The 22,933-nt window shown below is 39.8% G+C and overlaps 1 long non-coding RNA gene across 1 annotated transcript in view; it reads right to left on the reverse strand.

The window, feature by feature from the left end:
* The window catches only part of LOC134324742 (uncharacterized), a 48,543-nt gene that overhangs the window by 11,972 nt on the left and 13,638 nt on the right, over positions 1-22,933 (reverse strand). The window contains exon 2 of the long non-coding RNA XR_010014221.1: positions 13,962-14,046. This is a non-coding gene — a long non-coding RNA (uncharacterized LOC134324742). The remainder of the gene's footprint in view (positions 1-13,961; positions 14,047-22,933) is intronic.

Genomic DNA, 22,933 nt, shown 5'->3' on the forward strand with positions numbered 1-22,933 from the left:
GGCTCAGTGGGTAAACACTGTTGCCTCACAGCAAGAAGGTCCTAGTTTCGATCCCCAGGCGGGGCGGTCCAGGTCCTTCCTGTGCAGAGTTTGCATGTTCTCCCCGTGTCTGTGTGGGTTTCCTCCGGGAGCTCCGGTTTCCTCCCACAGTCCAATAACATGCAGTCAGGTTAATTGGAGATACTGAATTGCCCTATAGGTGAATGGGTGTGTGTGTGTGTGTGTGTCTGCCCTGCGATGGACTGGAGCCCCGTCCAGGGTGTTACTGTGTGCCTTGCGCCCATTGAAAAGCTGGGATAGGCTCCCCCCCCCCCCCCCCCCCCCCCCGCGACCCTAATTGGATAAGCGGCTAAGAAAGTGAGTGAGTGAGTGTTGACATGCAGACTAATTATTGCTGAGATCCAGGTATGAATCATAGTGGTGCTATTTGCCAGCCAGATGTCTACACAGACATGACTGGCTGTGTCTGGGGGAGGGGGTGGCCCTAACAGATTAGTCATTGGGAGATGCATTTGTCAGTGCGTCAGGAAGAACATCGGGTATGTGGACTAGAATGATCTTTTATCAACCCCTAAATACAGCAGCAGCCAAGAGAAAAAAATAGCTGGAAGTACTGCAACAAAACGTCATCTGATATCACTTAATATCAGACATTTAATGTTTTCCAACAAACCTTGTCCCATTTTATCAGCTTCCCCACTTAAACCCTTCTTAGTATCATCATGTTAAGGTTGAACTCAGTGTATCTCAGCTCTCGCCTGGATGGAGGAGCTGCATGACACCAGGCTGAGGAGGAGAGCTGAAAAGATCGACACTGATCCCACACATCCAGGCAACCATCTGCTCCACAAACTTCTCCAACCTCCACCATCAGAACACTTTCTTTTCAAAATCAGTATCAAAAGCTACCAGACTAAGTTTGCTTTAAAATGACAACTTATGAAATTAAAAAAAATAAAATAAACAATGTGTGTTTATTGTGCCCAGTGATTCCAGGGGAAACCAAACCCACAGCTATTCTGACCAGGTTAAAGTGGTGATAAAACATGAAAACACATGACAGAAAATACAATTATGTTTTTTGTTAAAAGATATCGTCTCTAAGCATGACAGCCCAAACGTGGTGCACTCATGGACCATGACAGCAGCAGTATTAAGGACGCAGTATAAACAGCAGCTTAAATGCTGATAAACATTCAACAGCTAACATGCAGAAGAGGATCTGCTTAAAACCCTGGTGGACACTGGGTCCACAATTAGCCCGGTGCGGCTCAGGATGATCACTCACCTGTAGCAGTGGCAGCAGGTAAACATCAACGTGATGTACATAACTAGTAAACAACTTCTAACTCTCAAAACTGATGGACAGGAGCTGTGTTGTCCGTCTTTGGTGGCTAAGATAGAAGATAACCGCATTCTTAGGTTGAATTCCACCATTTTTCCGCAAATGCCAGGTATCAAAATGAGTGAGGTGGTGGTGCATTCAGTAGCCTCAACAAACTAAGAATGAAGCACTACTGTTAGCCCTGGTCAAACCCAAAAACGTTTTTTTTTATGGACACCGATGCCAGTGACCAAGACATAGAAGCAGGTGCTTAGCCAGGTCAGTAAAGATGTGGAAAAAGTTGTTGCGTACTTCAGTCATGAATTACTGCAACTACTGCATGAAGGTAAGGGAATTGTTGGCCCTGGCCTACCTCTATGGTCAGCACAGACCACGCTTTGCTATGCTAGCTGCTGAGCTTCAAGTCACCAGAGTGGCAGCTGGCAAGATGACTGGAGGCATTACAAGCCTTTCAGTCTGACTGAGGGATGAAGAAAATGCATATCCATCCATCAGTATTACAAAGGCATCTTCACAGATGTGCTAATGAAAACCCTGTCGTTCTACTGAGTTCGAGGACATGCTGTATGATTCACACACAAACCCTCATGGGTAAAAAAAAACATACCCATAAAAGTCAATCACCTAGTAGATGAAGCTTTTTATACTCTTGATTCCAGCAAGGTCAGTGAAAAACTTTGAGGTTTTCTTTTGAGCCGTATTAGCACAACAACCCCAGTGAAGAAGAAAAGCTGTCCCATGGTAATAGACTGAGTCATACAGAGACAATGTCCTCCTGGTTCCCACTTTTCTAATAAAAAGAAAAACACTGCTGGCTTTTCTGGCTGCCCTTTTAAATGTTTGTAGAAGAAATGACGTCAAAGCAAATTTTACTATAGCCTGTCCTTCCCACATTTTTATCAACCTTTTCTATCTTCACCTCTCCTCACAGAATCCAACAACCGTACCGATAAATGACCCGGAGTTCTGCATTAAATAATAACAATCACAATCTACCTGCATTAATAGAAGGAGATTAATCACAGTGTGTAAAACCTAATATATACATTTATACACTGATCAGCCATAACATTAACATTTTATCAGCTCCACTTACCATATAGAAGCACTTTGTAGTTCTACAATTACTGACTGTAGTCCATCTGATTCTCTACATACGTTTTTAGCCTTCTTTCACCCTGTTCTTCCCACAGGACCACCACAGAGCAGGTATTATTAAGGTGTTGGATCATTCTCAGCACTGCAGTGACACTGACATGGTGGTGGTGTGTTAGTGTGTGTTGTGCTGGTATGAGTAGATCAGACACAGCAGCGCTGCTGGAGTTTTTAAATACCGTGTCCACTCACTGTCCACTCTATTAGACACTCCTACCTAGTTGGTCCACCTTGTAGATGTAATGTCAGAGACGATCGCTCATCTATTGCTGCTGTTTGAGTTGGTCATCTTCTAGACCTTCATCAGTGGTCACAGGACGCTGCCCACAGGGCGCTGTTGGTTGGTGGACTATTCTCAGTCCAGCAGGGACAATGAGGTGTTTAAAAACTCCAGTGTCTTATCCACTAACTTCAATTAATGCTTATTAAAAAGAAATAATTAAATTTTCCCAGCTGACAATTACTGTTCGAATCTCACGTGAAGGCGTGAGTTAAAATCCCACTTCATTTACATTTTCAGCATTGAGCAGATGCTTTTATCCAAAGCGACTTACATTATACAGTCTAAGCAATTGAGGATTAAGACCCTTGCTCAAGGGCCCAACAGTGGCAAACTGGTATTGGTGGGGTTTGAACCAGCAACCTTCTGCTTACAAGTCCAGTACCTTAACCACTAGGCTACAACTGCACTTCAGATTACATGTAAACCACTCCGTCATCCTGCAAATCCTGAAGACTTTTGCACACTTATAAATGACACGCGTGAGATTGTATGAAATTAGGCTTTTTTTCCCACATCTACCATTTAATCATTGTAATTTCCACCTTTTATCCAAATCTGTGCAAATCACAGTTTCGTGTTTTCAGTGAGGATGAAAATGTTCAACTAATGGCTGTTATGGTGGCTTCAAGGTGACTTCTAGCTGACCACCAGATCTAAACCACCTGTTTAATATTCACACCTCAAACCTCGGCGTTAATGAAATGAAGCAACCTGATTCAGACCAGCTAAAGCAGAATGCTGTCACCATGGATACCTTAGCAGAGCTATGACTGAAAAACAAATGCTTTCAACAGTGTGTGGGCATTCGTCAGGAAGTGTGTAAAGGTGGAGACCATCAACACCCACAGAAATAAAAAAAACAAGTCAAGAGAGAATCACACACAGCATACTAATGGGTTTTATCCCTGGGTAGAAAGAGACTCAGGTATGACAGCGTGCCTCAGGAATGATTTTTCATTAAGTCATATTGAAGTGAATGTGAACATGTTCAGTATCAGGACAATCTTTAATTTCCCACCTAATTATTAATTCAATTCAGCGAATTTAAGCATAGGTGTACACTGACCAGCCATAACATTAAAATTACCTCCTTGTTTCTACACACACTGTCCATTTTATCGGCTTCACTTACCATATAGAAGCACTTTGTAGTTCTACAATAATTGACTGTAGTCCATCTGTTCCTCTGCATGCTTTGTTAGCCTGCTTTCATGCTGTTCTTCAATGGTTAGGACTCTCCCAGGACCACCACAGAGCAGGTATTATTTGGGTGGTGGGTCATTCTCAGCACTGCAGTGACACTGACATGGTGTTGGGGTGTTAGTGTGTGTTATGCTGGTATGAGCGGATCAGACACAGCAGCGCTGCTGGAGTTTTTAAATACCGTGTCCACTCACTGTCCACTGTATTAGACACTCCTACCTAGTTGGTCCACTTTGTAGATGTGAAGTCAGAGATGATCGCTCATCTATTGTTGCTGTTTGAGTTGGTCATCTTCTAGACCTTCATCAGTGGTCTAAATGATATGGCTGATCAGTGTATATGTGTGTGTGTCACTCACCCTCACATGCATATTCGGTCCTGCCTGTCATGCACATTCTTGGGGAATGGTTTAATATTTTGGTTATTTGTACATACATAAATGCTTACAACTTTGTGGCAACAGTTTGGGAAAGGGGCAGCATGATGGTTGTTGGGTAGCACTGCTGCCTGAATGCAAGAAGGTCCTGGGTTCAATTCCCAGGTGGAGCGGTCTGGGTCATTTCTGTTTGGAGTTTGTATGTTCTCCTCATGTCTGCATGGGTTTTCCTACAGGAGCACCGGTTTCCTCCCACAGTACAAAGACATGAAAGCAGCTGTGTGTGTGTGTCTGTGTGTTTTCCCTGTGATGGACCTGTCCGGGTGTTTCCTACAGTACCTTTTACCCAGCTGTACCCACTGTGACCATGAAAGGATAAAGCAGTGGTAAAACATACATGTCTGAATGAGTTTAGGGAAGGTTCTTCTCTGTTCCAGAATGTATTTGGTGGAAATTGATCTGATGTAAAGTGAATGCATGAAGTAAATATTTACATTCCTTGAGTACTAACGATGAGCTGGGTGGCCACTATTACATTATAATGAATGTACTTAATTATAGAGCACTATGAAAGCTTTTAAGGAAATACATAAATATATTAGAATAGTACATAAATTATTCATATTTCTTAGAACATAAGACTAGACTGGTCACAATGATTAAAAAACATAAAAATGAATTATTTATACTCAGTGCTTGGTTAGAATTTCTGTGAACCTGACGTTTTTCTTTCTTTCATGCACAACATTCTTTTTAATTTTGATAATCTGCTCTTTTTTTCTCCATGTTGAGAATGCAGTGTTATTATCTCAAACATCCTTCAGAAATGGAGACATTACTAATGCAAATACATGCAGTATATTTGAACAAAATGTTTATCCTGGTCAGGGTCACCATGGACAAGACGCCAATCTTTCACTTATCTCCAATACAAAAAATTGTTTAAACCAGGGGTGTCAAACTCATTTTCATCAAGGGCCACATCTGCATTATGGTGGCCCTCAAAGGGCCGATTGTAACGTATCCTGCTGTGATTGCAGTCTGCCGTTTTTAAGTCCATTTGTTGTTTTTCTTGGAGGCTAAATTCTGTGTTGGTGTCAAAATGCCAAATTGATACTGTATATTTATAATGTACAGTATATCTACAATTACATTGTACTTCTTTACCACATAACACAAGAAACGTACAGTTTTTTCTTCTTGAAGCACAAACTTGTATTCACTTTCCCATCTTTAATTAAATTTCCTCCTTCTACATCAACATTTTGGGATTATTTGTAAATATTTCTCAACATCACTTGTTGCAAAACCTCAGTTAAACGCTGATGTGGAAACGGTCACTTTTGCAGTCACTTTGCGGGTCACCAAGTCGACATGCATTGCGGGAGATGCAGTTTATGTAGGATTTTACCGTGTATTTTAAGACAATCATACATCTTTTAAGCTCTCCCGGGCCACATAAAATGACGTAGCGGGCCGGATTTGGCCCGCGGGTCTTGAGTTTGACACATGTGGTTTAAACATTCGATTAAGGGGCTGTGTACAAAAAACAGTGGATTCAGAAAGTATTCAGACACATTGACTTACCACTTTAATGTGTTGTGGAATAATTCTGAATGGATGTAATTACCATTTTCACAATCAATCTACACTTAATTACCCACAATGACAAAGTAAAAACATGTTTTAGATTTGTTAACAACTAAATTAAAATCACTGACTGAAATCACTGACCGAAGTCTTTTAATCTCAAAAGTATTTGGACCCTCTGATGGTGCATTGTGGTCAACAACATCCTGTTTGCCAAAAACCAAACCATCAAGTGTAAGGAACTGTGTGGATCTCCATGTTCAATTAGTGGCAAGGCATAGATCAGGGCAAGTATATAAAACAATATCTAAGGCTTTAAGTGGCTGTAGGACCACAGTGGTCTTAACAATTTTGAAATGGAAGAATCTTGCACCTTTGCAGAGTTGGTCATCTGGCCAATTTGGGCTTCCGGACAAGTTTGCTAAGCAGCAACATAAGGAAAATGATTCTCTGGTTTGATGAGAACTCTTTTGGCAGAATGTATGTATGGCAAACATGTAGGCACTACAAATTTCTGCCTATTTGTGCTGATGCAAAAACTGCATGAAAATCTTTACTTACTGTGTGGGTCAACATATGGTCAAGGGTTTGTGGACATCTAATTGGACATTCTATTTCAAAACCATGGGCATTATTATGGAGTTGCCTCTACTCCTCTGGAAAGGCTTTCCACAAGATTCTGAAGCGTGTAAATAAATAAACAGCCCAGCACAGCATTGCTTCTAAAATATACACATTAAGTCATTTTGATTCAGCAGTAATGAAGATGCAAGCGAGGATGAAAACATTTGCCTCTTAGAACATTTCATAAAGCCAGAGTTTATTGTTCCAAAGATGAGAATGTAGGTCGTAAAGTCTCTGTGAATCTCACTTTATAGTGTCCGTTGTGTGTGAAGAGCTTAGCCTGATTAATTGCAAACCAAATAAATGGCAGCATCGCTTCTCCTTCACCTCGTCAGTTATTGATTGAGGGTAACAAAAGAAGCTGGGTAACAAAAGCCTTCACTTCAGATCAACAAAACTGAGTGTTTTCTCTGAGTCCATATAGACACCAGTAAACTTCTATAAACTCAGTAACAAAAAACCTGGTAAACATGGGACTCCACACCTACACCACCTCTCACTGGATGTCCTGGAAGATCCATAAATAAGCTCCAGTGGGTCAAAATGCAGCAGCTCGGTAGTAGAACTAGACAGTTTAATCATATATTATTTAACACTCTGCCGATTAAAAATTAGCCTATTAAGCACTACACGACCTGGCTCTGTAGTATATGTGTGAACTTTCAGTAAACATTATAAAAAGTGCTACACAAATACTTGGCTTGATCTAAAAATAACTCTACCCCACAACACAGAAGGTTATTAAAATAATTCAATTGTTATAGCTCACAATCTTTACAGTATAAAACTGTATTTAAGAACATGAAAAGGAAATCATTGTGAATGCAAGATCTGGAAGACCAAGAAAACAGAAAGGTTTGGACACTAAGGTCAAGCAAAACCCCTATATGACAGAAAAGGACCTGCAGAATGCAGTTCTTAGCTGACACGAGAAGTGGGACTTAAAGCTTAAGAATAGTAGAATGCACTGAGAACATAGGACCCCTGCAAGACCCTTTAATAATAATTATTCTAATATTCAACTTATATTTATGCTTTTAGTCTGGCCTGTGTCAGGGGTGTGGTGAGGTTATAGTGAGGATACAGTGAGGTTATAGTGAGGATACTGAGCACTCAGAAAGAGAACTAAGGAAGGAACAACAAAGTCTTTTAGAGCAAATACAAAATAAGACTCTGCTAATTCAGCCTGCGCTGACTGTAATTAGCCTGACACTAATTTAATTTTGCTCATAAAACAGCAGTCTGAGCTTCTGCAGGACGAGAACAAAGAGATGAGCTCGTTTTCTTCTAATCCTTTTCCTGGGTCTTCCTTTTTACCAATTCTCTGTCCACAGTAAAACTACACCTTTATTTAAAAATGCATCTTGGAGATTTTAGAGGGATAAATCTAAAAAAGGTCTTTTTGCATCGGTGCAGCACAAACGTGCCGCAGGTAGTGTGAGTTCCACACAGCTTTAGGGCTCCTAGGGACTTAGGTTTGGCCATCTGTGAAAAGCATGCCTCCCTATGTCTATGTGAGCCTTAAAACATGTCTTACACCTGACTGGCATAGCACCCAACCCCCGCTTTTTATCTTGTAGACGGTGAGCCGACAGGATGGTGATGCACGACACAAGATGTCACCATGTGTTTAGTCTGTTTCTAAAAACAAATTACATTTATTTCTGGTTTTAAAATGATTCATCGTATAGACATAAATGTGTGTCTGGGCATCATGTGATCGCCATAGTAACAGTGACTCTTATAAACTGGTCAAGGCACAGAAGAGTACTTTAGGGTATCGTGTTCCGTGGCCAGCAGGATCATAAACAATAAAAACAATAGTCCATACAAACCTCTTCTGAACTTGTTCTCCCAAGTCTCAGCTAAGTGTTGACTGGAACCTTCTCTGGGTGGTAGTCTAAATTTTTTATGACTTTGTGTTCTATGACTCATTTGCTTGTTTACAAAAATTCTTCCTCATCATCCATCCATTGCTTTTAAGTTCAGTGCATTAGTGCATTACATTTGCGACACAGGTTCTAACTTGATTTTGAAAAAGAGGCAGTCGGTACTGCACATGTGTCGGCGGGGACGTGTGTCAGTTGCGGCGGTCCTCAGTCAGCATTGGAGGGTTGTATCGTACAGAGAAAGCGTAATGCAATCAGGGTAATTGGATACGACTAGATTAGGGAAAAAATTGAGGGAAAATTGCAAAAAAAAAGTAAAGATGCATAACCTGGCATAAAGAGCACAAAAGCAGGACCTCTGAGCAATAGAACAAAGTCATTTACTCTAATCAGCCGGTCTGTACGGTGTTCTTAGCATAAATGTGGATTACAGTAGACGAGGACATGAAAAGAAATTTGAAGCATCAGAAATGTTTGCACAGATTCACAGATCTGAGATGGTGGCACTTCCTCTACTGTGAACAAAGAGAGGCTTGGGTTAGTGGGTCGCCATGGTTACCATCAAATTTCACTGTGTTTTTATGCACTGTCATTTTCATGCACTCGCACTGTGAATTTCCTGCGAACATGACCATCTGCACTTACAGAAACATGAAGTGTGGTAAAGTTACAGTGAAGTCAGAAGTGTACATGCATGTCAAGGGCAAATACGGCAATTTTTTCTTCTGTAAACAAATAATCAAAGCAGTAGAAAATAAACCGTACATACAGCAGCGTAGATGATCTGGTGGTGTAGAGAAATTCTACAGTGCTACTGAACTGTCTGACATGGTCTTCTAATGTTTTCTTTTGATTATGATTGACTGGCACTTGTGAATTTTCTGTGCCTGAGACCCTGACCAGACTAAAGCGGTGGTGAAACATAAAATAGAACAATAATAATCAATTGAAAGCTTTAAACAGTTCAGCTAATGAATCTATAATCTACACTGAATTTTTATTTCATCATATCTGAAGGGCCAGGAAGATAGTAAAGGACCCCAGTCAGCCCATTAATGGACTGTTTTCTTTGTTACGGTCTGGGAAGCGTTTTCGTGCCTTGAAAGCCAAAACGGAGAATGAGAAGGAATTTTTTCCCACAAGCTATTCGGGTCCTCAACCAAAATAGCAATCAGGACTAAATTTACACAAATCTAAATTATATATATACATATACTGTATATATATATACAGTGTATCACAAAAGTGAGTACACCCCTCACATTTCTGCAAATATTTTATTATATCTTTTCATGGGACAACACTATAGAAATAAAACTTGGATATAACTTAGAGTAGTCAGTGTACAACTTGTATAGCAGTGTAGATTTACTGTCTTCTGAAAATAACTCAACACACAGCCATTAATGTCTAAATAGCTGGCAACATAAGTGAGTACACCCCACAGTGAACATGTCCAAATTGTGCCCAAAGTGTCAATATTTTGTGTGACCACCATTATTATCCAGCACTGCCTTAACCCTCCTGGGCATGGAATTCACCAGAGCTGCACAGGTTGCTACTGGAATCCTCTTCCACTCCTCCATGATGACATCACGGAGCTGGTGGATGTTAGACACCTTGAACTCCTCCACCTTCCACTTGAGGATGCGCCACAGGTGCTCAATTGGGTTTAGTCCATCACCTTTACCTTCAGCTTCCCCAGCAAGGTAGTTGTCATCTTAGAGTTTTCGAAGGGAGGGGATCATGCTCTGTTTCAGAATGTCACAGTACATGTCGGAATTCATGTTTCCCTCAATGAACTGCAGCTCCCCAGTGCCAGCAACACTCATGCAGCCCAAGACCATGATGCTACCACCACCATGCTTGACTGTAGGCAAGATACAGTTGTCTTGGTACTTCTCACCAGGGCGCCGCCACACATGCTGGACACCATCTGAGCCAAACAAGTTTATCTTGGTCTCCTCAGACCACAGGGCATTCCAGTAATCCATGTTCTTGGACTGCTTGTCTTCAGCAAACTGTTTGCTGGCTTTCTTGTGCGTCAGCTTCCTTCTGGGATGACGACCATGCAGACCGAGTTGATGCAGTGTGCGGCGTATGGTCTGAGCACTGACAGGCTGACCTCCCACGTCTTCAACCTCTGCAGCAATGCTGGCAGCACTCATGTGTCTATTTTTTAAAGCCAACCTCTGGATATGACGCCGAACACGTGGACTTAACTTCTTTGGTCGACCCTGGCGAAGCCTGTTCCGAGTGGAACCTGTCCTGGAAAACCGCTGTATGACCTTGGCCACCATGCTGTAGCTCAGTTTCAGGGTGTTAGCAATCTTCTTATAGCCCAGGCCATCTTTGTGGAGAGCAACAATTCTATTTCTCACATCCTCAGAGAGTTCTTTGCCATGAGGTGCCATGTTGAATATCCAGTGGCCAGTATGAGAGAATTGTACCCAAAACACCAAATTTAACAGCCCTGCTCCCCATTTACACCTGGGACCTTGACACATGACACCAGGGAGGGACAACGACACATTTGGGCACAATTTGGACATGTTCACTGTGGGGTGTACTCACTTATGTTGCCAGCTATTTAGAAATAATGGCTGTGTGTTGAGTTATTTTCAGAAGACAGTAAATCTACACTGCTATACAAGCTGTACACTGACTACTCTAAGTTATATCCAAGTTTCATGTCTATAGTGTTGTCCCATGAAAAGATATAATGAAATATTTGCAGAAATGTGAGGGGTGTACTCACTTTTGTGATACACTGTATATATATATATATATATATATATATATATATATATATATATATATATATATATACTGTATATATATATATATATATATATATATACAGTGTATCACAAAAGTGAGTCCACCCCTCACATTTCTGCAGATATTTAAGTATATCTTTTCATGGGACAACACTGACAAAATGACACTTTGACACAATGAAAAGTAGTCTGTGTGCAGCTTATATAACAGTGTAAATTTATTCTTCCCTCAAAATAACTCAATATACAGCCATTAATGTCTAAACCACCGGCAACAAAAGTGAGTACACCCCTAAGAGACTACACCCCTAAATGTCCAAATTGAGCACTGCTTGTCATTTTCCCTCCAAAATGTCATGTGATTTGTTAGTGTTACTAGGTCTCAGGTGTGCATAGGGAGCAGGTGTGTTCAATTTAGTAGTACAGCTCTCACACTCTCTCATACTGGTCACTGAAAGTTCCAACATGGCACCTCATGGCAAAGAACTCTCTGAGGATCTTAAAAGACGAATTGTTGCGCTACATGAAGATGGCCAAGGCTACAAGAAGATTGCCAACACCCTGAAACTGAGCTGCAGCACAGTGGCCAAGATCATCCAGCGTTTTAAAAGAGCAGGGTCCACTCAGAACAGACCTCGCGTTGGTCGTCCAAAGAAGCTGAGTGCACGTGCTCAGCGTCACATCCAACTGCTGTCTTTGAAAGATAGGCGCAGGAGTGCTGTCAGCATTGCTGCAGAGATTGAAAAGGTGGGGGGTCAGCCTGTCAGTGCTCAGACCATACGCCGCACACTACATCAAATTGGTCTGCATGGCTGTCACCCCAGAAGGAAGCCTCTTCTGAAGTCTCTACACAAGAAAGCCCGCAAACAGTTTGCTGAAGACATGTCAACAAAGGACATGGATTACTGGAACCATGTCCTATGGTCTGATGAGACCAAGATTAATTTGTTTGGTTCAGATGGTCTCAAGCATGTGTGGCGGCAATCAGGTGAGGAGTACAAAGATAAGTGTGTCATGCCTACAGTCAAGCATGGTGGTGGGAATACCATGGTCTGGGGCTGCATGAGTGCAGCAGGTGTTGGGGAGTTACATTTCATTGAGGGACACATGAACTCCAATATGTACTGTGAAATACTGAAGCAGAGCATGATCCCCTCCCTCCGGAAACTGGATCGCAGGGCAGTGTTCCAGCATGATAATGACCCCAAACACACCTCTAAGACGACCACTGCTTTATTGAAGAGGCTGAGGGTAAAGGTGATGGACTGGCCAAGCATGTCTCCAGACCTAAACCCAATAGAACATCTTTGGGGCATCCTCACAAAGTCTCGAATATCCACCAGCTCTGTGATGTCGTCATGGAGGAGTGGAAAAGCATTCCAGTGGCAACCTGTGAGGCTCTTAAGGCAGTTCTGGGAAATAATGGTGGCCACACAAAATATTGACACTTCAGGAACTTTCACTAAGGGGTGTACTCACTTCTGTTGCCGGTGGTTTAGACATTAATGGCTGTATATTGAGTTATTTTGAGGGAAGAATAAATTTACACTGTTATATAAGCTGCACACAGACTACTTTTCATTGTGTCAAAGTGTCATTTTGTCAGTGTCGTCCCATGAAAAGATATACTTAAATATCTGCAGAAATGTGAGGGGTGTACTCACTTTTGTGATACACTGTATATGTATTTGTATATAGATTTGTATTTGTGCACAATATTCACAACTCATTGCATTATGTTGCACAATATAGATTCAGTATTATGTTCAGTTCTTGCACAACTGTTGTCACTTTTGCACAATTAAAAATTATATTTAAGTTTCTTTTTAATTTAAATTTTTAATTTCTTTGTATTTTTCTACACTTTTAGATTTTAAAACATTTCTATTTTTTGTATAAATATATATTTTTGTCTACTTTGTCTATTTTGTAGCTAATGTGGCCGAGCAGTCACTAAAGCTGCCCGTTGTACTGTGTATGACTATGTATGTGACAAATAAACCTTGATTTGATGTATAATGAAACCAATTCATGAACAGTCAGACAGGATGAGGTTGGAGTGATATGAAAATAAAAAAGAAATGAGAGGACGGTGGGATGAAAAATAAATAAAAGCACAGAGGTGAAGTTTGAAGTGCAGAGGTGAGTACGTTTATGAATGATTGTTTCTCACTGTGCAACACAAAATGATATGACTAATAATGCTGCACTACCGGGTGAGTCAAAATTATGATAACACTTGAATGGTGGAAACCATTTATTCACAAAACATAATTCATATGTGTAAGATTTACATCTCATTTCGTGGGGAATAGATCCATTAGTGTTAATAATTTTGACTCACCCAGTATCATCATTTTGTGTCAAGTTGTTATTTTTTGTTTACTGACCAAACCAAACAAAAAAGCCAGTATGAAACTCCACAGCCTCTGCACGTACCACTGATGTGTGACCTTCTGATAATCATTTGTGTACCATATCACTATGTATAAAAAATTCAAGAGCGTAACATACAACAAACCCTCAGTGGGGTACTCATCACGTCATCATCATCATCATGCTCAAAACAACATATGGTGTGTGTGCAGGACATCATACCCCGGAGAACTGTAAGGCTGGTGTCAGTGAATCATCTTGCATTAAGTAATTTAACCATTCAGTCACTCACTCTCTCGCTTACTGGCAGTGCCATTTGGTATCTTCGGGGAGGTTATACCTTATCCTGGGTTTTTTGGCTGCGTGTAACTCCTTCCTTGAATGTCCGGGGGCTCGGATTTGGACTCTGGAGTGCCGTGAATCACCTACAGAAAAAAGATGGGATGATCAGATTGTGCCATCATTGTGTAATAGCCATAGCTGTATTTTAGCAGGGTGTACGATTAATTCACACCACCATGGTAATCTTCAAATGTATTTTTTTTTTAATGCATTTTCTCCCCATTTTCCTCCTGATTTAGCGCATTCAATTTTGTCTTCCGCTGCTGGGAGATATCAGATTGCATCTGAGGAGAGCACGTCGCTGCACACGCCTCTTCCGACACATGTACAGCCCTCCTCTTCTCGCCCCTGCTTTCTGCACAGGCGTCTCTTTCGCCAATTAGGGTCCTTACACAGCGTATGAACACCCACCCACACATAACACTAGGAATGTAGAATTAGGTAACACTACATAGGTAAAAACAGGTAATAAAGCAGGAGCTGTACATAAAGTAATAACTCAGGTAAAACATTAGTCTAGTTGATAACTCACTACTGGTGAATGGTGTGGGAGATTGTAATTGGTAATCAAATACATATAGAAAACACGGTAATGACACAGGTGACATACATGCAAATCAAATAAAAGTAACATAATAAAAATAGATGTTGGCATAATTGGTAAACGTCAATGCATACTGGTTTATAGACACAAGCAGTGCAGATCAATTGATGACAGGAAATGTAGATTTGTTTATGACCCAATCAATGACCAGAGCCTTGCTGATTGGTTAATAACATTAACAGTGCACAGCAATTAATGATAAAGGCAATGTGGATTAGTTTATAGACACAGGCAATACAAGTAGGGTGATAGCACAGACCATACAAAGTAACAATGCAGGAGTGACAATCAGCCCCATCTGTATTTGGGCGAACCACCCCCTTGGATCCAGCTTAAATTTTCTTTTTCATTTTAATTGTATTTGCTATTACTAGACACTGTCACTTAGGTCAAACAATCATCTTAGTTGCAATACAAAAATACAACGATTTTAATATAATTTAATATAATGTGTGATGTGTTGTTTATTGATAACCCAGTGGTCCTTCTGAAAGACAAATGCGTCATTCTTTATTTTCACCCTTGAAGGGATTTGCAGGAGGATCTGTTTCTCTGTTTCTCCATAGCAACGGGAGACTTGTTGGTACAAGCCGAGGGTAAAATCTGATTTACCAACATCTGCAATGCCACTGCACTCATGCCTTTCTTTCTCTTTAATTTTCCTCTCTATCTAACCTATTATCTGTCTCTCCTACTATCTTTCAGCCTTCTTGTTTTCATTGCTTGCCATCATTTTTCCTTTCTTCTGTTTTCCTTTTGCCTCATCCAGTCCTTAATGCATTCTCTTCCATCATCCTCAAAACACTCCTCTACTCCTATTCATTTTCTTTTCTAGTTATTTTCTTCTATTTTACTCCCATCCTTCTGTTTCTTTCCTTCTATTACATTCATCCAAAGTCTTTAACTACTGTGTGTTCTCACCATTTTTGCATGGGATTACACACAGTTATTAGCCGTCATCTCATAGCAAAACTAAAACAATTCAAATTATGCAAAAATACAATAAATTAAAAAAGGCAATAAAATAATTTATAGTGGATTGGTATGTGAATCCTATAGTATAAGCAGTCTAATTGTGGCTAGCTGCTAGCATATTTGATATTAGTCACTGTTGGTTAAATTAATAAATTGGTATTCATGGTATGTTTACCTGTTTAATCATTTTCATGGAAAAACTGGACACAAGGCAGAAATACACCCAAGACAGGGCACCAATATATTACAGGAAAACTAGCTCACTTATAATGCTTCTTTTTCTTACTGGGATCTCGAATACATCGTATCGGGTCTCAGCTCTGCCTGCCGGCGGGCTGAGCAGCCACATGAACAACGATTGGCCTGTTGTTCAGATAGGGGTGGGATATTAAAAAGTTAGGTAAGGTCTCTCATAACTAATTATGCAATTCTGCAATTACGACCTCTGCTGGCTGATTGATGGTGCCTGAGTGCTGATCCGCATTGCACACGTCAAAGTGTAGGTGACAAGATGCATACGGCTGCTGCCTATGTGTCGGAGGGGGCGTGGGTTAGCTTCGTGCTCCTCAATCAGTGCAGGGATCAGCATTGGTGGAGAGGAAGCATGATGCAATCGGGCAATTGGACACGCTAAAAATGGAGAAAAAAGGGGAGAAAATGCATAAACACAAAACAATGATGTTTCTTTTTCTTATACTTCATTCTTGCAATGCAATGAAGGGCAATATACAGCAGCCAATCCACCCTCTGTATGCTTTCAGGAACTGGGAACAACAGTGCACCTGAATGAGAACATGGAAGCATTCTAATACACTGTCTTGCTTACATTGTTCAACATTTTCAACCCATTTTTCTTCCGATAAATGCATTCACAATTTCCTTTTGCAATTCCACACTGGCTGATGTTTGAATTCACCAACAGTGTTTTTACAAGCATCTGGCAAGCAGCTGATTTTTATCCATGTATGGAGGAACATGCCATTCTCTCTGTATTCCTCAAAGACAGGAAACTGTATCTGCCGAGCGCCTGTTGTGACGTAAACCTGAGTGCTGAGTCAGCACATACAGGAACACTGTATTGATTCTGGTATTTTTGGCAATTATACATAATTACAGGCAATCAAACATTATTTTAATGCTTTAAAAAAGGAGGAAGGATTAAAGGTTCAACTGATACAAATCCAGGTACGGTAGACCCTTAAGTTATGAACCGTTTACCATATGAACATTTTGGGTTATGAACGATCTTTTTTAACTTAACGTACGAAAAAATTTTCGGATTTTGAACCAAAATTTTAGAAACACGTGACGTCACGAACAAGTTGACTCTCACCGTCTCTCTCTCTCTCTCTCTCTCTCTCTCTATATATATATATACAGTATATATATATATATATATATATATACAGTAAGTTTTTTCGGTGTTTTTTTCATATTTTGTTAAATTTAATATTAAAATGGCCCCAGAGAAGGTGCAAAGAAAGCGTAGTGGTGAGAAAATGAAAAAATCACTAATTGGTGTGTTGTATAATTACTCCTGCCAGTAGCTGTCACTGTGTATCAGACAGAGGGGGCAGTGAGTGAGAGAGAAGAAGGAAATAGCTGAGTAAAGTATTCTTTCTTTCGTGTAATTACACCTACAAAATACAACACTATTGAAATAAAGAAGGAAATAATAGAGAAATATGAGAGTTATTGTTGTTTCTGGTAGATACATTTTATTAAAAAAAAAGAAGGAAATGTATTATGGTGTATAGTACAGCACACGTACTGTACTGAAATGTGATGTGTGTTTATGTACAGTACAGTACTACTGTGTATTGTTGTTTATTATTGTTTATTACAGTATTATATATTCTATAATTTAAGATTTAAGGGAAAATATAGTTGTATTCATAACAAAAAAGAGCATTTAAGGCATTAGAAAGGTTAGGGGTAAAGGGGGTTAGGAAGGTCTGGCATGAATTAATTCTATTTACATGATTTCTTATGGGAAAAATAGGTTTAACTAACGAACATTTTGACTTAAGAACAGCCCTTCAGAACCAATTAAATTCATAAGTCAAGACCTTGAGGACACAAAGTGATAAATGCATATGATGAACCAATGACTATCATACTCAGACCTCTCTTTCTCTCATCTCTACATTCTCTCTATTACATTCTCATCTTGCTATTTATTTTTTCTTGCTTTCATCATACATGACGTCCTCAACCAATTTCCACCCGGAGGAGATCCAGAGGTAATATAGATAGAGAACATGTAGAGGAGAGAACACTCAATCTGACATTTTTTGTACGGGTTTCATTAAACACAGTTGTGTGTGAGAATAGAAAGTGAAATTTTAATTAAGCTGCCTTCGGTCACACCTGCTGCTCACCGCCCACTCTCACATCTCTCTTTCTCACTAATATACACTCTCACATCTCTCTTTCTCACTAATATACACTTTCTCACTAATTTCTCACTAATATACACTCTCACATCTCTCGTTCACACTAATATACACTCTCACATCTCTCTTTCTCACTAATATACACTCTCACATCTCTCTTTCTCACTAATATACACTTTCTCACTAATTTCTCACTAATATACACTCTCACATCTCTCGTTCTCACTAATATACACTCTCACATCTCTCTTTCTCACTAATATACACTCTCACATCTCTCTTTCTCACTAATATACATTTTCTCACTAATTTCTCACTAATATACACTCATCTCTCTTTCTCACTAATATACACTCTCGTGTCTCTCTTTCTCACTAATATACACTTTCTCACTAATATACACTTTCTCACTAATTTCTCACTAATATACACTCTCACATCTCTCTTTCTCAATAATATACACTCTCACGTCTCTCTTTCTCACTAATATACACTCTCACATCTCTCTCACTAATATACACTCTCACATCTCTCTTTCTCACTAATATACACTTTCTCACTAATTTCTCACTAATATACACTCTCACATCTCTATTTGGTGACTGTGCTCCCAGCTCCCTTGAGATCATTGACAAGCTCCTCCCGTGTAATTCTGGACTGACCTCACCTTTCTCAGAATCATTCTTACCCCACCAGGTGAGATCTTGCATGGAGCTCCAGAGTGAGGGTGATTGACTGTGATCTTGTATTTCTTCCATTTTCGAATGATCGCACCAACAGTGGTCTCTTTCTCACCAAGCTTCTTGCTGATGGTCTTGTAGCCCATTCCAGCCTTGTGCAGGTCTACAATCTTGTCCCTGACGTCCTTTGATAGCTCTTTGGTCTTGCCCATGGTGGTCGAGAGATTTGAACGGAAGAAACTGATTCTGTGACAGGAGTCTTTTATACAGGGACAGGACTCATTTGTGTGCCTCATGGGCACATAACCGGTCTGTGGGGGTCAGAATTCTTGCTGGTAGGGGATCAAATACTTATTTCCCTTAATTAAATACAAATTAATTTATAACTTTTATTTAATGCTTTTTTCTGGATTTTTTGTTGATATTCTGTCTCTCTCTGTTAAAATAAACCTTCCATAAAAATTATAGACTGTTCAAGTCTTTGTAAGGGGGTAAACTTACAAAATCAGCAGGGGATCAAATACTTATTTCCCCCACTGTATACACTCTCACATCTCTTTCTCACTAATACACACTCTCACATCTCTTTTTCACTAATATACACTCTCACATCTCTCTTTCTCACTAATATACACTCTCACATCTCTTTCTCACTAATATACACTCTCACATCTCTTTCTCACTAATATACACTCTCACATCTCTCTTTCTCACTAATATACACTCTCACATCTTTCTCACTAATATACACTCTCACATCTCTGTTTTTCACTAATATACACACATATCTCTCACTAATTTACACTCACATCTCTCTTTCTCACTAATATACACTTTCACATCTCTCTTTCTTACTAATATACTCTCACATCTCTCTTTCTCACTAATATACACTCTCACATCTCTCTTTCTTACTAATATACACTCTCACATCTTTCTTTCTCACTAATACACTCTCACATCTCTCTTTCTCACTAATATACACTCTCACATCTCTCTTTCTCACTAATATACACTTTCTCACTAATATACACTTTCACATCTCTCTTTCTTACTAATATACTCTCACATCTCTCTTTCTCACTAATATACACTCTCACATCTCTCTTTCTCACTAATATACACTCTCACATCTCTCTTTTTTACTAATATACACTCTCACATCTCTATCACTAAAACACACTTGCATCTTTTTCTCTTACTATCTATCATCACTACTATCTACATTTGCGTCTCTCTCACACACATAGGCTGGAATCTTTCTTTATCATTAATGCTCATTTGCATTTCTCTTCATCATTTATATACACTTGGATCTCTCTCTCTCACTAAAACACACTTGCATCTCTTTTCATTAATAATACATACTCAGATCTCTCTCTCTCGCTCTTTCTATCTCTCTAACTAATACACACTCACATTTGTTATTTCTGTCCAAGCAGGAGTAAATTCCAAAATCTGCATTGGTCCATAAATATTATTTTGATTCATTTAGAGCACTATGCATCTTAACAAGGTAAAGCTGAAATTAATGCTTTATGTAGGTGGACTTGACAAACACTTAGAGTGCGTACAGACATTGGAGGAAAATAACAAGATTAACAAACAGTAACAGAAGCATAAGACTAGATCCACCAACGCTACGTACATCTGACTACAAGATGCTACACAAACCCTTTCATTGTTAACTGGCCTTAACAGTTAAAGCTTTACACTGACTTGTACATAAGGATGTCAGTTGTCCAGTGGTAACAACTTAATTATATAGTGTAGACGTCAGGTTTACAAGTACTGTGATTCCAGCCTTCATGTGGCAGACATGTCAAGCATCAAGCACCATGGGCAGTGCCCATTAAAACATAACATCACACCGTTCACAGCTGCTACCTGCTAAATTTTGCAGCTGCTTCCAGCCCACAGATCATCAGAGTAAAAGGAAAGAAGGCAGCACATAAGATGCTCCAGGCTAAAGATCTGATACTGCTGTCACTTTTTAATCCATTTCAGATTCCGCAGTCTAAATCCAAGCCTGTACAGGTGTTCTTAACCTGCAACCCAAAGGCTATATATCAGACACTGACTGACAAACAATTCCAATAACAGTTACTTTAACAGGGCTGCATATCAAAATGTATTGAGCAATCAGTAACTGCAAAAAAATAATGCATTAGCTGTTATTAAGTGACATAAACAGGGCTTGTTTAACTCTGTAGGTAGGCAGTCAACATAAAAAAATAAAAAAAAGTCAGGAGGGCTGCATACCGCCATGTGGGAAAACAAACGCATATCTTATTAAATTCCATGTTTTATTAATTATCATTAATACAAACTGTGTTGCCCTCAACAATTTCTATATAGAAACAAACAACTTCCAAAAGTAAACTGGCATTTCAAAACCAGGGGGTAAATACTAAGTGTACCCTTCCAACTTCCAAAATCATCAAGAAGGTAATTGGCAGCAAGGTGTTACTATTCAATGCACAAGATTAGTTCATCATTGGAGAGGTAAAAAATAAAAACAAAACCTTTGACAATTTGTTTTGGCGCATTTAGGTGTGTCTACATCATTCGAAAAAAACAAAGGGCATCAGCCATGACCTCAGAGCCATTGTTGCTACTCATTAATCTATATCTCATTGACTATAGAGGACAAAGAAGAATGGCCAAATTGGTTCAAGCTGACAGGGAGGTTAAGATGTCAAGCAACCACTTTTTACATTTACATTTTCGGCATTTAGCAAATCCAAAGCGACTTATGCCAAGTTCACACTACACGACTTTCCAAGTTGTCAGGTCGCTGTACACGACTGGATCTCTTGTAATCGGGAGTCTTTCAAGTCGGTGTGTATTTCACACTACACGACTGATCAGCAATAGGGGGTTTCACACTACACCATCTATCACCAACTGGAATAGCGGGCGAGCTTCTCTGGTCTCCCAAACTACGTTTTGTCACAAAAACAAACATGAGAAGTGACGAGAGGTTTAATGATACCACGTCCAAAAATGCACGTAAACAAGTAGCGAGCGATCAAAGTTGTTTGTGTGCTGATGTGCAGCGTAAAATCAAGGAGGAAAATAAATGAATCCAAGTGGATTTGGCAACGCGACCAGCAGGGATTGTTTTGTTCTGTAGCGAGTTGGAGGTTAATAAATATATTTTTGTAATGCAGTGTTGGTATTTTGGTTTGGCGTGAACGATAAGTTCACAAATATTGTAAAGCTTGTGTGTGTGCCGATGTATTCTGATAGAAACTATATTATCCCCCTCACCACACTCATTGTCAGTCGCAACCGACTGATCCAGATATTCAACATGCTAGAAATCTCTCTTCGGTCGCCGAGCACTCATATTGAGTTGTTGAACAGTTCACACATAGTGATTGAGAGCCGAGTTTAGATCGCCGAGCAAACGCCGAGTTGCTCCCGAGCTGCCACATCTAGCGGCGACCAGTCGGCGAGCGAAAATCAGGCCAAAAATCGTGTAGTGTGAACTAGGCATTACAATTATGACTGAACAAGATTTTTGAGCAATTGAGGGTTAAGGGCCTTGCCCAGGGGCCCAACAGTGGCAACTTGGCAGAGGTTGGGTTTGAACCAGCAACCTTCTGATTACTGGTCCATTACCTTAACCACTGAGCTATCACTGCCCTTTACTAACTATGAAAAGCATCATATTATTTCAGGCAAATCATTTCAGCCAAAAGCAGGAATTTGAGGCTACAGAGGGAAAATCCTGCAAGTCAGTCAATTTTACACCTTTCCGAGTTTTCCAAATGACAGATTCAAACAGAGTGTAAAACATTCATTCAAATAAAAAATAAATATAAATACTTATAAATACTTTATCTGCACTACACAACTTTTAACATCTTTAAGCTACACAGTGCGATAATCGGCCCAATTTAGCTGTCACAGCCAAAATTGCTCATCAAAAAGATTTTCCTTGCTGTAAGTAAGTAAAGATCAGTGGTTTTTTTAAACACAGTGTGAGCCGTTTACCAGCGGCCGTTTTATTGCTGCTGTGATGAAAAGTTTTAGATCAAGATCTGACAGTGTGAGTGCTGCTACAAGGCTTGTCTAAAATCCAGAAATAGAATGAAAGCACAGGATGGTAAAACACTAATGTGTGAAAGATTGCAAATCTTGCTATAGGAAATAGTGTCGTTTAATCCAGTGAAGATTTAAATACCAACATTATTACTCACATTAAGTCATACCAACATACCAAGGTCATTATGAGCCTTCTTATGGTGGCACAGCAGCTAGCAGCGTGGCACGGTGGCTAAGTGGGTAGCACTGTCGCCTCACAGCA

This window comes from Trichomycterus rosablanca, chromosome 12, assembly GCF_030014385.1.
Source record: "Trichomycterus rosablanca isolate fTriRos1 chromosome 12, fTriRos1.hap1, whole genome shotgun sequence".
NCBI lineage: Eukaryota > Metazoa > Chordata > Actinopteri > Siluriformes > Trichomycteridae > Trichomycterus > Trichomycterus rosablanca.